Raw genomic sequence first — 17,703 nt, forward strand, 5'->3', positions numbered from 1 at the left:
GTGCAACAATGAATGAATGGAATTCCAAAATCTCTGTAGATGTTCATTGAAATGAAAAAGAAATTAAATTTTAAAAAAACCAACACATAATATATGGGAAAGATCATATAAAACACTATGTGAATGAAGGAATATGTAAAACACAATGTATGTGAATTTGTATGGAAAACAATTTAAATTTTTTTTAAAGCGTGATAATCTGTTTCCATAAAGGTTGCAGAAAGACAAGAAGGCCCTGTAGAACTTGGTTATACTCTTTACCATCTAGAATCATCACCAAAAATGATACATGCTATGCATCGGAGAGCTGGACAATGACTAAGGATGACGGAAAAAGAACTGATACCTTTGAGTTGTGGTGCTGGAGAAGAGTCTTGAACATACCATGGACTCCCAGGAGAACAAGTATGTCTGTCTTGGAAAGGATGAAACCAAGTTTCTCCTTGGAGTTTAGGATTTTTAAACTCAGGCTCACATACTTTGGGCACATGACCACAAGAGACCAGTCCTTCAAGAACATCATGCTTGGAAGGGTGAAGGGACAGAACAGGAGAAGAGGACTGTGTATGAGATGGATTGACATGATGACTGGGGCAATGGTATTAGATATGTTGGAGTCAGTGAGACTGGCTTGGGATAGGGCAGGGTTCAGAACTGTTGTCCATAGGGTTGATAGGAGTCCCAGGTGACTTGACGGCATATAACAACTTCATTACTTGTACCAATTTTCCCTGCTCAATTCCACATTAGAAAAATGTTAAAATTTGTTTCAGGAAACAAACATAGGCATATTCATAGCAGCGTTATGTGTAAGAGTAAAATAAATTTAAAACACATGTCTATCAAAAGCAGAATAAAGTTTTAAATATTGTAATGAAATGAAAAGTAATTTTGTGACATAAATATCAGAAATTTTTATTTATCTTTACTTTTCAAAGAACAATTGAACTATTTTTCCACTTACTACATGAAGCATTGCAGTGGTCATGCAGTTTGTTGTTACTGGTATTATTGTTAGGTTGACTATGCCACATTGTGATACTCTGAACAACAGATCTGAATCCTGCTCCATTTTATGTCATCCTAAGAATCTCCAATATGTCTAAGCCCATTTTTACAGTCTTTGTGTCAATGCATCTTGTTGAAGGTCTTTCTCTCTTTCTCCAATGCTCCACCTTCAATGTATGTAAGATGAAGATTCACCGTCCTTGCCTATAAAGCGAACCCTGGCTGCACTTCCTCCAAGATAGACTTGTTTGTTCTTTTGGCAGTTCATAGGATATTCAGTATTCTGCTCAAACACCACAAAATTCATAGGCAACAATTCTTCTATTATCCTTAATCACTGACCAACTTTCAGATATTTAGGAAACAATTGAAAATATCATAGGTGGATGAGGCACACCTTTGTATTTTAACTGAGATCCTTGATCTTTTAGCATTTCGGAGACATTCTTTGACGGTATATTTTCCCCATGCAACACATCTTTTCATTTCTTTACTGCTGTTACCCTAAGTGTTGATTATGGATGCAAGTTAAATGAACTCATTTCGACTTCTGTCTTTTCTCCACCCATCATGAAGTTGCCTAATCCAGTTTAAATATGAACTACAGATATATGTACACAAGAGGGAAAGAGATTTACTTAATTAATCATTGTTTTTAAACCTTCCTATGGCTATTAAACTATGGAGAGGAATTAAAATCCAAATTTGTGTTAATCTGAAGCCCATATTCTCTCCATGTTGCTATCATGCCTTTTGGTTTTCCTCTGTTTATAATATTTGGTTACAGAATACAAATAAGCATGATAGTTCAGGGGGGAAAATTGAGTCAGTGCTCCAAATTTTACCAAAAATATTATATCTCAAATATTAAATGTCATCACATTTTAAAGTTTGACATTATATGGCACAAAAAATTTTTTTCTCAGTTCTGTTAGCTAACAGATTGTTCTCATGATTAGTGTACTATATTTCTCACTTTCAACGTAGATCAGCAAAGGAAGAAGTTGTTTTGTTTTGTATTGTTTTTTTTTTTAATTTTGTTTTGTTTTGTATTGTTTTGTTTACAAGCTTTTGTCAGAATAAAAAGAGGCTTCATGGAATAGTGTATAATTTACCAGACTGCTAGTAAAAGGATATATGGTTTGAATCCATTCACTAGTCACTCTACAAGAGAAATATGGAAAATCTCCTGTAAAGATTTACAATCTCAGAAAGCTGATGGAGGATCGTCATGAATCTGAATCAACTTGACAGCAGCGAGTTTGACTTGGTTAGTAAAAACAAAGAGATCTATGGCACAATAGTTAAGTGCTGAATTGCTAACTATAAGTTGATAGTTTAAACCCATTCATCCAGCAGCTCCGCAAAATAAAGACTTGGTGATCTCCTTTCATAAACATTACAGCCAAGAAAACCGTAATGGTTAGTTCTACTCTGACACATAGATTCTAGTGAATTGAAAGTATCTCAACAGCACCAACCAATCATCAGAATAGAGTATTCCTGGAAGTGATATTGCCTGCTAAGTTACCACATCTCCCACCCACTTCAATAACAGTAACTGGATTAAGGTAAAGTCCTGTTTGCTTTGCTTTTACTGCACTTAACACTTATATCAACGGTGCTTATGCAATTTCATTAGAGCAACCTCCCAAACAGAATCTGTGTGTTGCCTAAAAAAAAAAAGCTTTTTGAGCATGTTCAGAAACAGAAATAAAGTTGTTGCTCTTAATTTTTTAATTTTCTTTTTAATATTAAGCCTGCAGTTATTAATTTTCCCCCTTAAACCTTCAACCTAAAAATGTGACAGTGTTGTTGTTTTAGGTGTTGTTGAGTCAACTATGACTGATAGTGACCTTGTAAACAACAGATCTGAATCTGGCCTTATCCTGTGCCATCCTCACTCATCATGCTCAAGTTCATTGTTGCAGTCCCTGGGTCAGTTCAGCTCAGTGAGAGCCTGCCTTTCTTTTACTGACCCTTTGATTTTCCCAGTATGATGTCTTATTCCAAGGACTGACACCTCCTGACAACAACTCCAAAGAATGTGAGACAAAGTTCCACCACCTTTGCCTCTCAGTAACACCCTGGCTGTGCTTCCTCTAAAACAGATTTGTTTGTTCCTTCTGGAGTCCATGATATAGTCAGTGCTCTTTGCCAACACCACAATTCATAGGCATCAGCTCTTCTTTGGTTGATCTTCCTTATTCAATGTCCAACTTTCATATCCATATACAGCTATGGAAAGTATCATGGTTTTGATTAAACAACCTTAGTCTTTAAACCATTGTCCTTGCTCTTTAATCTTTTAAAGAAATGCTTGACAAAGTATTTCTCTAACACAATATGTCTTTTGATTTCTTGACTACTGCTACTATAGTTATTTATTGTGGAGACAAATTAAATTACTGACAACTTCTATCTTACTCCATGCGTCATTAAGGATGACTAAACAAGAGTTAATGCCTTTGAATTGTAGTGCTGGAGAAGAGAACTGACTATCCATAGACGACCACCTTATAGTCAAGTGAATGAAGTCCTACATGTACAGAATATTGAGGGCTAGCAACTAACAAAACCTCACTTCCACCGCATATTACTGATCAAATATTTTATTCAACAGATTCCATTTCCTGATAGAGGGAGCTATAGAGGCACTTGGCCAAGGAACTTGGATACAGGGAAGAAGAATTGTAACCATTTACGTAAGCAATCTATTGCACTAGTTCAAATACCTTAAGCTAATTTAAGTATCAAAAAATTATTTAAGTGCCTGTTAAACCACTATATGAAATGGATTTGCTTTTTACTTTTTTTTTTGAAACTCAAAATTTTATTTGAACAGAGCCTCCTAAAAAGAAAACAATTTTTTTTGTGTGTAGGTAATTGCACATTTTTGAGAGGATATTTGAATGAGATAACTCATGAGAGTGAACTGACTGACCTTCTTTTGTTGTTGCTGTTGCTGCTGCTTCTTTGTGATTTATAAAGTAAACCATTCCCTAACACGGCCCAAAAGAGAAACCTGGGAATCATCCTTGATTTCTCCTGCCTTATTTTCCCAAATGACTTGGTTGTCAAATCTTCAATACTTTTAACATCCATCTTCTACTTTCTATTTCTACCATGACTGCCTTAATTCAGATTAAACTACTACATTAATAGATTCAATTTACTTTTTCTGTCTTCATTTTCTATCCATTTTTTTGTCCCCTCCCTTCACTCATCAAGTTTTGTGACCCTATAACATCTCCCCACCCCCTTGTCCATCTTTCCCTCTTTGGACTTCTTACTTATTATCCTTCTGTTTTTACAATAATGGTCTTATACAGTATTTGTTCTTATGTGCTTGGACTAGTTCACTCAGCATAATGCTCTCTTGCCTTTACCATGTTATATAGTATTTCCCCAAATCATTGCTCCTGAGTGCTGCACAGTATCCCACCATGTGAATGTACCACAGGTTTCTTAATCCAGGAATTTGTTGATGGACTTTTGTGCTGTTTCCCTTTCTTGTTATTGTGAATGATGCTGCTGTGACCATTGGTGTACAAATCTTTTGTGTCTCAGTTCTGTTTCCTTAGAGTATGTTCCTAGCAGTGAGATAGCTGAATCATATGGCATCTCTATGTTCAACCTTTTTAGGAAGTGCCAAACTGCTTTCCAGAGTGACTGTACCATTTTACAATCCCACCATCAGTGTATAAGAGTTCCAACGTCTCCACATCCTCTCCAATATTTATGGTTTGCTGTCCTATTAAACTTTGCCACTGCTAATGGGGTGATATGGCATCTCATTGTGATTTTGATTTGCATCTCTCTCATTGCCAGTGATTTTGAGCACTTTGTCTTGTATCTGTTGGCCATCTAAATGTCTTCTCTGTGAGAGGTCTTTCCATATCTTTTTCTGACTGATCCTCTTTACCATCTACAGCAACAAGCTGAACTTATTCTTGAATTTTTCCCTTTAAGTAAAGTCACAAAATAAAATTCTAATTTTGTTTTAAAAGCATATAGTAAGAGGAAATTTTACCATTTTGTGTTTTAACTCATCATGAGCAACTTCACAATGTACAATATACTAAACCAAACTTTGCAATATACCAAGTACGTTCTCTTAAAAAAAACCCAAAACTATTGATCTTTTTCCACTACTTAAGAAGAGAAACAATAAATAGTGATGAAAATTGGAAAGAAAACAAAGAAACGTTCCTGGACTGCTCAGTCTTCCTTTATTCAAGTATGTAAATCATTAAGTATTCAAATCTTTAATGCATTTGTGTTCAAGCTTATCAGAATAAATCATTTATATGTCCAATCTGACAATGCAGATTCATCAGCACTTTTAAGCAGATTAATATGCCTTCACATTTCATTGCCAAATGAAGTATTATATTCTCTTTTATTACTCTATATAGGAATGCTTCAGTAATTTTTGTATCAATGGGATTTACTTTTCTCTCCCACCATCAAGTATATATCCACCTACCAGAAGATAATTTCTTGAAAAGCAACTATATATATAGAGAGAGAGAGAGAGAGAGAGAGAGAGAGAGAGAGAGAGATACAGATATAGATATATGCTATTGTTTACCATCGAGAGAGAACTGACCCATAGCTGACCCTCCAGCAGGTTTTCAGAGGCAGTTAACCACACAGTAGGAGATTGCTCATCCTTCTCCCTCATATCTATGTGTTGCTGTTAGGTGCTGTTAAGTACAACTCACAGTGACCCTATGAACAAAAGATCTGAACCCTCTTCTATTCCATGCCATCCTCACACTTACTAACACACAAGAGCCCATTGCAGCAGTCACCATGTCAGTCCAGCTGGCTGAGGGTCTTCCTCTCCGTCACTGACCCCAAAGCAGCTGTTTCATTAGAGAAAAGGATAAGAAATCTCCTCAAGTGCAATTTACAGCCTCTGAAAACCCACTGGAGGGTCGACTATGGGTTGATTCTGACTCGATGGCACAACAACGTGTGTGTGTGTGTGTGTGTGTGTGTGTGTGTGTGTGCATTTTTTCACTGTGCCAAGAAGAAAAAGAAAAAATACTAGCAAAAACTTACAAAACATACAGTAATTGTCGGACTCTGAATACTTCATTCGTATTAATGTATTAATCCTGGGAAAACCCTACAAAATAAGTTATTTTTTTCCATTTTACAAATGAAGAAATTGGGGGGGGAACAAAACAAAACAAACAAATGAAGAAATTGAGGAGCTAATAGGTTAAAGGCTTACCTTATTTCACATGGGCTCATTAATAAAGGTGGGATTTTTCCAGAGCTCATAATTTAATTGCTACACTCTTCATAAAAACAATTAGGAACCAAACTGAGGGGACAGTCTGGTGGCCGAATGGTAAGAAGCTGAGCTGCAATCCCCAGTGCATGCAGTTTGAATCCACCAGCTTCTCTGTGGAAGGAGGATGGAGAATCTTCGGCAGGAGAAACAGCATCTCAGGTGGATGCCCAAACCTAACCCATCTGGATCTACCGTTGCACTAGCTTCTCTAGCAGGACCCAGAAGCGTAAGAGAGTTAATTCTCTACTGGGGAAGTATTGAACAAAGACAGGAAATGGAAGGCTTCTGTCAACTAAATTCTTCCCTTTCTCTTTCTCAGAGGCACTGTGGTCCTTTATGGCCTGTCTGGAGGCATATCATGTAACTGAGAATTTGGATGTGTTTTCTCAAGAAACTGTGGCCAAATTAGTAATGCACTGTATTATTTACACTTTTCCTCTTCCCATGCTTCATATAGAATTTTCCCACACTCTTAATATCATTAAATTTCACATAACAAGAAAATATTAACACATAAGTAGTGCTTAACTTTCTGTTTTCTAGAAAATATGGGCTAAAATAGATGACATATTTCAGACTCACTTAGAGACCTATTTAAATGTTAAGTACACCACACACCATCACTGTTATCCCTTTGATAGAACAGACCCTTCAAGTTTGTAGGAACAAGAAAAGTTGAATAACATTATATTATGTTTAGAAATATTTGATCTATATTTGAACTGTGCCACTTACTGTGTAATCTTAGGCATAGACTCTAATTCATGGAACCTCTGAGATTTTTTCCTTCACCTGGAATCAACAGAGGATCAGCATTGTATACTTGGGCATTCAGAAAACTGCTTAGGGTAAGTGAAAAACCTTGGACAATTTGCACAGTATCCTTGAGCTTCAGGTTCTTCATGTGCTTATGAAGATCTGGTGGAACAAGAGTTTCCACTTGATTGCTTATAAAAAATATTAGCAGTTTATAGACACCCAGCATCTCCATGAGGAAAAGACCTGATTATATGCTTTCATCATATATAGCCTAAAAAAATGGTGTGCCTACAAAGGAAGAGAAAGAAAAAATCAAAACAAATGTCAGATGAAAATTGCATTAGAAAATTAAGAAGCCAAAACAAAAGGAAGAGATATCAAAGTAAAAGAACTGAACAGAAGATTCCAAAGGGCAGCTTGAGAAGATAAAGCAAATTATAATAATGAAATATGAAAATAGCTGGAGTCAAGAATAAAAAGGGGAGACCTCACTTAGTATCTCCTAAGCTGAAAGATTAAAAAAGCAAATTCAAGCCTCAAGTTGCAATACCTAGAGATGTTGTAAGGATAATTTTGAATGATCCAGGAAGCACCGAAAGACGATGGAAGGAATACACAGATTCACTGTACCAAGAAGAATTCATTAACACTGAAAAAATTTAGGAAGTATTACATGAACAAGAGCCAATGGTGATGAAAGATGAAGTTTAAGCTGCAAGAAAGCAGTGGCAAAAAATAAAGTCCCAGGAATCAGCGGAACACCAGTTGACAAACAAATGCCGTCCTGGAAGTGCTCACCAGTTTATGCCAGGAAATTTGGAGAACAACTACCTGGTTGACTGACTGGAAGAAATCCATGCTTGTCCTCATTCCCAAGAAAGACGGCTCAACATACTGTAGAAATTATAAAAAATATCATTACTATCTCATGCAAGCAAAATATTGTTGAATATAATTCAAAACCAGCTAGTATTGTACATTGAAAGAGAACTACCTTGTGAAAGTAGAGAATACCAGAAGAATGTCTATTTAGTATTTTATTGACTCTGCAAAGGCATTTGACTATGTGGATCATAACAAATTGTGGCAAACATTGAGAAGAATGGGATCACAGAACACTTAATTGTCCTAATATGAAATCTATACCTAGACCAAGAAGTTGTTGTCCAAATGAAACAAGACAACACTGCATGGTTAAAATCAGAAAGGTGTGCATCAAGGTTGTATCCTTTCTTATATCTTTTCAATCTGTATGCTGAGCAAATAATTCACAAAGCCAGACTCTATGAATAACAATGAGACAGCAAGATTGAAGGAGAATAGTCAACAATCTCAGTTATGCAGAGATGTGCACATCCATGTTTATTGTGGCTTTGTTCAAAATAGCAAAGATTTGGAAACAACCCAAGTTCCCATCAACAAATGAATGGACAGAGAAGCTGTGGTATATTCACACAATGGGATACTACGCTGCATTGAAAAACAAGGAACTCATAAAATATTATACAAAATGGGTTACCCTGGAGGACATTATGCTGAGTGAAATATCTCAATCACAGAGGGGCAAATGTTGCATAATGCCACTGTTGTAAAGTGAGATTGACATCAGGGTTGGGGGGAGACTGAGAAAAGAGGATATAAATGTCTACTGCATTGAAATACATGAGGGAGAGAACTGTTTAAAAGGGATATATGATTAAGTAGTATTGTCATGACAGGAGTCCAGAACAAAAGCTGCATAGTAGAGTGGACTTGGGGGGAGGGATTGTATAATAATGAAATAATTTTTCTTTCACTATTCAAAAAGAAGAGCGAATTGGAAGGGAGAGGTGAGGAGGGAGAAAGTGCAACAATGATTGAATGGAAATTCAAAGTCTCTGTAAACTTTCATTAAAATTAATTTTAAAATGCTAAAAATATTCATTCATTGTTGCACAATTACCTACTCTAATCCTATCTCCTTAATACAAGAAATATTCATCATGAATTTGGAGGCTGTGGATGGAAGAACCATATCATAGGTTCTATATCCAACAGTGTTCTTCCATTATTCAGAGTTTTCAGAGCTTGCTTTTTCAAAAGTGCATGGTCAGTTCTGCTTCTTAGTATGTCTTAGTAGGGAGCTCTGCTGAAATTCATCCACAATGAGTGACCTTGCTGGTATTTGAAATACTAGTGGCATAGATTCCAACATCACAGCAACATACGGCAAACTGACAGAGGAGTGATGGGAAAGATATTTAATTTAACTAGAAAAGGAATATGTGTACTTAGTCACATGGTTTGAAAACACCAGGTGCTCCATGGGAGAAAGATGGAAAATCTCCCATGTGATTAAAGGCCCCTGGAAACCCACCAGAGGGTCAGCTATGGGTCAATTCTGACTTGATGGTACAAAACAACAACAGCAGTACATATAAATAGATTGCATCATCATAACTTTTTAAATAAAAAGGATTTCAAAATTATTTTTAAAAGTGATATAATCTTTACAGAGATAATGAATGCTCCTTTCTCTAAACTACTGTTGTATTTAATTAAATTAGATGTCTCATCCAGAATTCTGAGTTGTAAAACTTACTTAAATGTACACTGTTCTCATCCCTCCCTCTCTCTCTCTCTCTCTCACACACACACACACAATTGTGATCATGTGAAACCTATAGCTAGATTGAGAAAGGAATACTACATGGTTTAAAATCAAGAAAAGTGTGTTTCAGGACTATTCCCTATCCCTAGTCAATTTGTGTGATGAGAAAATTGTTCAAGAAACAGGACTCTGAAGAAGAATCATTGCTACCAGGATTTGTGGAAGACTCATCAACAACTTGCATTATGCAGATGACACTGTTTTGCTCCCTGAAAGAGAGGACAACTTGATGTGCTTGCTGCAGAAGATCAGAGATTACAGCCTTCAATATGGATTAATTTTCAACATCAAGAAAACAAAAATCCACACTGCTGGTCCATAGGCAACGTCATGCTAGATGGAGAAAAGACAGAAATTGTTAAAAATTTCATATCACTTGGATCCCAAATCAACAACCTTGACATCAGCAGTCAGGAAATCAAATGATAAGTTCAATTCAGAAAATCTTCAGCCAGAGATCTCTTTAATTGAAAGACTAAGATGCACTTGATCCAAACTATGACCTTTTCAGTTGCTTGCTATGCATCTAAGAGTTGGACAGTGAGTAAAGATGACAGAAAGAGAATTGAGTCCTCTGAGTTGTGATGTTGGAGAAGAGTACTAAATATTCCATGAAGTGCCAAAGGAATAAATAGAGAAGAAAAGGAGAAAGTGCAATCAGAGTGCTCCTTAGAAGGAAAGTTGGTGAAACTTCATCTCACATGTTAGAAATGTTAAGAGGGGCCATTTCTTAGTAAAGAATACATTCCCTGGAAAAGTGACCAAACAGTGAAGGAGGACCCTCAACAAGACACAGTGACAGTGAGCTCAAGTATGGCAGAGATGATGAGGATAGCACAGAGTGGGATAGGGTTCAGGTCCATTGTTCATAGAGATGCCGTCAGTTGTCATTAACTCAGTGGCACCTAACAACATAAGAACAATATGTTATAATTTGTATCTCATTTCTCCCTTTCAGCAGAAGTCAGAACCAATTTACTTTATCTTCTTATAGAGTGAGCTGACTCCTTGTCAAAAAAAGACTTCAGCCTGATTCTTTCCTTCCATTCCCCACCATTGAGCAAATATGCTGTCAAGGGCCTTTTTAAAGTTAAAAAAAAAAGTATATGTATATCACTTTAAAGATTAACAAGTGTCTGACTTAAGCATGATATCTTCAACTGCTTTATATGAATATTAAAGTTGTAAAATGAATAAGGAAAATTAAAGCAGCATTGATGCCTCTGAACTGTGGAATTGATACAGTATATTAAATATAGCAGGGACTTCAAAAGAACAAACAAGTCTGTGTTGAGGAAAGTACAGCCAGCGTGATCCTTAGAGGCAAAGATGGTGAAACTTTCTTAGATATTTTGGGAATGTTGTAAAGAGGCACTATTCTTGGGGAAAGATACTATGCTGGGACAAGCACAGGGTCAGCAAAAGTGAGCAAGACTCTCAGTGAGATAGATTAATACAGTGACTAAAACAGCGAGCTCCTGTATAGTGAAGATTGCAAAGATGGCACAAGGATTGGGGTTTTTACCCTTTTGTACCCGGTCATTACAAGTCAGAGTTGATTCAATGGCATCAACAATATTCCCAACCAAGAAATGCTTAATTGATTCCTTGGTTTTTTGTGTTGACCTCCACCTGTCACTTTCACAAGGTTTGCCGGCCCTGCAGGAAGAGTTACAATGTTGATAATATCTTCACGTTTGAATTCAGGTTTGAAATTGAAAGAAATATTCCAAAGGCCTAAATTTGAGGAGGGTGGGATCTTCTCATCTGAGATTTAAGAGGAAAGATATATATTAAGTGAGCTGTTTCCATTTTATATATCATTTAAAGTAGCCCCTTATGTAAAAAAATAGAACATAAAGAAAAATGGTTTTTTGTTGCTAAGTGGCATCAAGTCCAGTATGACTCACAGTGACCCTATGAACAGCGGATCTGAACCTCCTCCTATCCTGCACCATCCTCACACTTCCTGGCACAGTAGAGCCCATTGTGGCAATCACTGTGTCAATCCACCAGGTGGAGGGTCTCCCTCACCCTCACCGACCCTCCACCCTTCCAAGCATCATGTCCCTGTCCAAAGACTAGCCCCTCCTAGCAACATGCCTGAAGTATGTGAGAAAATGAGTCCAGCAAAAATACCATGTTGAGACATGTTACATAAACTTTCATAGTTTTTTGTATAACATCTGAATCTATTTGGCTGGTTAAGGATTCAGTTACCCACATAAGCTAAGAAGTAAGTGTTCACTTATTCTTTGACAAATAATTGCATGAGATGAAAACAAACTACACAAGATTTGCAATTAATCTAGATCTTGAACAATATTGTGAGAGGAGTAATTCTTTCTTTGCACTTGACTCACCGTCCTAGTGTCAGTTTTTCAATGGCATGAGAATACCTGACTGAAAAACCAAGGTACTATTGGAATCCAGTATCTTCATGGTTTGGCAGACATGTCACTTAACGGCTATTGAACCTGACACAAGAATCAACACTGACCCTAGACAGTCCTCATTACCACATTGACCTTGCCTCAAAATCCTTCAAAAAGAATTCTCTCCCAAGAGGTCCTGCTGGAGATTTATAATTGCTATGGAACACTATAATTCATACAATTAATGATTTATTCTAGACATTCTGCTAATACTGATTTCCACTGTTCAGCTGGATTAAAGAGTGCTACCAAGAGACTTTGCAGCAAGCTCTGCAGTTAATTAATGTTTTTCAGGCAGTTGTCTGGAAAACAACAACAACAGAAACTCAGAAACAGAAATTGCCTTTTTTACCACAAATTGCAACCTACCATAGTTACTTCAGTTGTCTCCATGACCACTACCACCAATATAATTTTCATTATTATCAATATTTACTGAATACTCACTAAAATGCACTCTGCTCCACTAAGTGCTCAAATGTGCTCTACAGCACAGCTTGCCAAGGAAGGTTAATCACAGAGAAAAAAAGCACATTATAATCTTAATACAGTTTCATTCCATTTTATATATGTATTTTTTGGCATTTATAATATGTAAAAATAAACACTGGCAAATTGTTCTTTTATTTTCAAATCTATAATTTATATATGCATGGCAAATAATCTATCTAAATATTTACCAAGAAATAAAGAAATATACATTAAATAAAAAGATATGCAGAAGTTGACAGTGACATTATTTATTGAGATTTGAGACTCGAGATTTTAAAAAAAAATTAAAATTAATTCATTTCTAAAAAATGGTGTTTGGAGACATAACATCCTCCTCCAGTCCAACATTGTGTTCTGGAAAAATCAAGTTACTTTTTCTTTTCACCTTTAAAGGAAAAGCAATATCACAGGAGGACAGACTCTTAATGGTGCTTCTGAACATCATGTTATCTGACATTGTGGTATTTAAGCTTTTTCTTTTGGGATACAGCTGATGCTCACATAAACATAACACTATATGTTCCCAAGGTTGAATATAATCCAATAATTTTTCTTTCCTGTAAGAAATAATAAAAATATCATATCATAGTAAATATGTTGGTATTGTTTGCCTTCAAGTACAGCATGACTCATAGTGTCCTTAGCAACAAAAGGACTAACTGTTCTAAAATTATCAACATTTATCAAAGTTCACAGAGTTTCCAGAGGCATGTTGTTTGAAAGTGGATGCCACTCCTGCCTCCAATTAATATAATAAGTATAATGCTTTGTTGTTGCTGTTATAATAGTATAATAAAACCAAAAGATAGTGTCATGATTCGGGTTCACTCGAATTTCTTTTATTTTTATTGATATTTTAATTAAATATAATAGAGAAGGCGCATTGCCATGGGAAAGTCTGCTGTTAGGGACCTCTCCAAAGTACTGAAGAGCAATGGTATCTCTTTGGAGACTAAGGTGTGTCTGATACAGGCCATGGTCTTCGCAATCACTTGTTATGCATCACAGAGGTGGACAATGACCAAGGAGGATAGAAGGAGAATTGATCCCTTTGAGCTGTGGTGCTGGAGAAGAGTATTGAGAATACCGTGGACTGCTAGGAAAACAAACAGATTTGTCCTGGAAAGGGTTAAACCGGGTGGCTCCGTGGAGGCAAGGATTCTGAGGCTCCGTCTAACATACTTTGGACATGTTGTGAAGAGAGACCAGTCCTTGGAGAAGGACATCATGCTTTGGAGGGTGGAGGGACAGCACAGGAGGGGAAGGCCCTCTATGAGGTGGGTTGATTCAGTGACTGGGATAATTGGGATGGGAGTGTCAGAGACAGTGCGATTGGCACAGGACAGAGCAGAGTTTAGGGCTGTTGTACATAGGGTCGCTGTGAGTCACAAGCGACTCGACGGCACATAACAACAACAACAGAGAACTTAGATATTTGTATTCATTCATTGTTGCACACTTTCTTCCCTGCTCACCCTTCCCCCAGTTAGCTTTTCTCTTTAAAAAAAAATTCTCTCATTGTTATACAATCCCCTTCCCCCCCCCCAGTCCATTTTACTATGCAGCTCTTATTCTAAGGGACAGCACAGGAGGGGAAGGCCCTCTATGAGGTGGATTGATTCAGTGACTGGGATAATTGGGATGGGAGTGTCAGAGACAGTGTGATTGGCACAGGACAGAGCGGAGTTTAGGGCTGTTGTATAGCAGGCGACTCGACGGCACATAACAACAACATCGTTGGATTCTCTTGGCCAGGATTTTATTCAGGATTTTTGCACCTATGTTCATGAGAGATATTGGCCTATAATTTTCTATTTTGGTGGTGTCTTTACCTGATTTTGGTAGAAGGGATTTATGTGCTTCAAAGAATGAGTCTGGAAGAATTCCATCCTTTTCTATTTCCTGAAATAGTTTATGTAGAATTAGTGACAGTTCTTCTCTGAATGTTTGATAAAATTCACTTGTAAAACCATCTGGTCCAGGGCTTTTTTTGCCTAGAAGTTGTTTTATTAACTTTTCAATTTCTTTTCTTTTTTTTTTTTTTTTTGTAATGAGCCTGTTCAGACGTTCAATTTCAGTTCATGTCAGTTTAGGTTGGTTGTGAATGTCTAAGTATTTATAATATTCTCTGTTGACAATTGTATTTTTTGAGTGCTCAATATATGTCATTCCACTGTCTTCTTGCTTGCATGTTTGCTGCTGAGAAATCGGCATTTTATCTAATTTGCTTTCCCTTATAGATCGCTCTTTGTTTCTCTCTCAATGGTTTCAGAATTCTCTCCTTATCTTTGTTTCTGGCAAACTTGACTACTTTATGCCTTAGTGTTTTTCTTTTTAGGGTCTATTCTATATGGCATTCTCTCAGGTTCTTAAATATTTATTCTCTAATATGATATTGTACCTGGTGTTAGATGGATCTTGTCTGAAAGCAGGGAGTACCAGGGGAATGTCTATCTGTGCTTCATTAATTATGGAAAGGCATTTGATTGTGTGGATCACAACAAACTGTGGCTGACTCTGAGAATGAGAATCCCAGAACAATTGATCGTGCTAATGTGAAACCTATACTTGGACCAGGAGGCAGTCATGAGAACAGAGCAAGGAAACATTGCATGGTTCAAAATTGGGAAGAGTGTATGCCAGGGATGTGTCCTATCTCCATACCTTTCAACCTATATGCAGAACAGATTATCCAGGAGGCAGGGGTGTATAAGGAAATACTGCATCAGGTTTGGTGGAACATTCATCAACAATCTGTCTTATGCAGATGACACCACCCTACTTGCTGAAACTGAAGAGGACCTGAAGAGTTTTCTGCAGAAGGTCAAGGACTGTAGCCTTCAATATGAATTGAGGCTCAATGTTAAGACAATAAAAGTTTCCACCACTGGGCCAATTGGCAGTATCAAGATGAATGGTGAAGAGAGTGAGATTGTTCCCAGCTTTAGTTTCCTAGGCTCCACAATCAACACTCTTGACACCAGCAACCAGGAAATTAAAAGATGTATTGCAATGGGAAAGTATGTTGTTAGGGACCTCTCCAATGTACTGATGAAGAATGGTGTCACTCTGGAGTCTAAGCTAAGCTTGATACAGGCTATGGTCTTTGTAATCACTTGATGTGCATCAGAGAGCTAGGCAATCACTACGGAAGATAGAAGGAGAATTGATGCCTTTGAGCTGTGGTGCTGGAGAAGAGTATTGTATATACTAAGAACTGCTAAGAAAACAAACAGGTTTGTCCTACAGATGGTTAAACCAGGCTGCTCCTTGGAGGCAAGGATTCTGAAGTTTCGTCTGGCATACTTTGGACATGTTGCAAGGAGGGACCAATACTTGAAGAAAGACATCATGCTTGGCAGGATGGAGGGACAATGCAGGAGGGGAAGACCCTCTATGAGGTGAATTGATTCAGTGACTGAAGTAATCAGGTGGGAGTGTTAGAGACAGTGAGGTTGGCACAGGATAAAGCAGGGTTTAGGGTAACAAGAATAACATTCTTCATTTTACCTGGGATGTTTTCTTCTGTAATTCTTCCACAACTTCTGGTGCATTTACTTGCTTCTTCCTGTTCTGTAATTCTGATGATGCACAAGTTATTTCTCTTGATGATGTCCCACGTTATTCTTAGGTTTTCTTCTTTTTCATTCCTTTTTTATTCTACTTTTTGTTCTAGCAGATCAGTAGTGACAATTTTAAGCAGACACTAGTGATTGGAACATGGAATGTGAGAACCATGAATATAGGAAAATTAGATATTGTTAAGGAGGAAATGGAACACAAAAATAATGACATATTAGGCATTGGTGAAATGAGATGGACTGGCGTGGGGCATTTTGAATCGGATTATCATAAGATATACTACTCCAGAGATGAAAAGGTGAAGGAAAATTGGGTTGCTTTCATAGTTAGAAAAGCCAGAAACATTAGACCTCAAATTTTGGATTGTGGTTTCTGGTTTTTGCAGAGCTGCTAATGCCTCATTTGTTTTATCTTCATTGTTTGTATTGTGTTTTTTTTTAAGTTTCTCCTGGTTTTTGATTATAGTGTCCTGTAATTCTGTAAGTTTTTATTTCACTCATGGAAAATATTCAACCATTGTTCTGTTAAACTCTGTGTCAGAAAGTTCCATCAGACATTCAGACTTCAGGAAAACCATTGATACTGTGTCGCTTTGGAAGGTGACATCTTTTTGGGGCTTGTGTAGGATGTAAGGTAGCCTGCTTCTTATGTGACATTGCTATGGTAGAGTTATTCCACATCTGAGGCAATAGCAGGTTCTTGATCTGAAATTACTGCTTCAGAAGAGGGTGGGGCAGACCCTGACTCTGTTTCTTTCTGAACTTCTGAACCAAGGGAAAATTTCCTTCAGTTTGGGTGAGAAAAGGCCTGTGAAAGCAGCATCTTCTGTCAGACAACTGTTGGAGCTAGGTTAGTCCAAGGTACTCAGGGCTAAAGGCAGCTAATTGACTGGATGTGAAGAAATACAAGGGAGAGTGTGGAGATGTCCTCAGGGCAGATGCATGTGCACATGCACTCTAGGTGGGCACACATGCTGAGAAGGTACACACACAGATGTATGCAAGGCAGGCACACTGAGGCACACACGTGAAGACCTGCTCAGGGTGGACATGGACACAGATACACACAGGGTGTGTGTGTGTGGGGGGGGACCTGGATGGAAAACCAAGGAACCTTGGTTTTCCCCTCAAAAACTGGGTCTGTCCCCTCACTCAAGCTCCAGCTGTCTCACTCCCTCCTGCTTGAGCTTAAGAGGTTCCACTTGGTCCTGCAAACAGCAGTGATCCTCACTAAGTACCTCACTCAAATTCCAGCTGTCTTGCACAATCCCTACAGCTTGCTCCGAGGCTCACTCCCTGATGACTCTGCTCCCAGTGTGGCTCTGCTCCCGGTCAGGTTCTCAGGTTCACTCGTATTTCTTTAAAACAAAAAATCATTTGATTGGATAAAATACAATGTGAATGAAGTATAATGTGAAACACAATGTATATAAACTTAGTTAAGCAAAGTTATATAAAATGAAAATTAAA

At 37.5% G+C, this 17,703-nt stretch overlaps 1 pseudogene; it reads left to right on the forward strand.

Annotated features, from left to right (window-relative positions):
• The first annotated feature begins 6,440 nt into the window (after nucleotides 1-6,440).
• The window catches only part of LOC102855164, a 48,941-nt pseudogene continuing 37,678 nt past the window's right edge, over nucleotides 6,441-17,703 (forward strand).

This window comes from Elephantulus edwardii, unplaced genomic scaffold (genome assembly GCF_000299155.1).
Source record: "Elephantulus edwardii isolate Elephantulus edwardi_28Jun2011 unplaced genomic scaffold, EleEdw1.0 scaffold00230, whole genome shotgun sequence".
Taxonomy (NCBI): domain Eukaryota; kingdom Metazoa; phylum Chordata; class Mammalia; order Macroscelidea; family Macroscelididae; genus Elephantulus; species Elephantulus edwardii.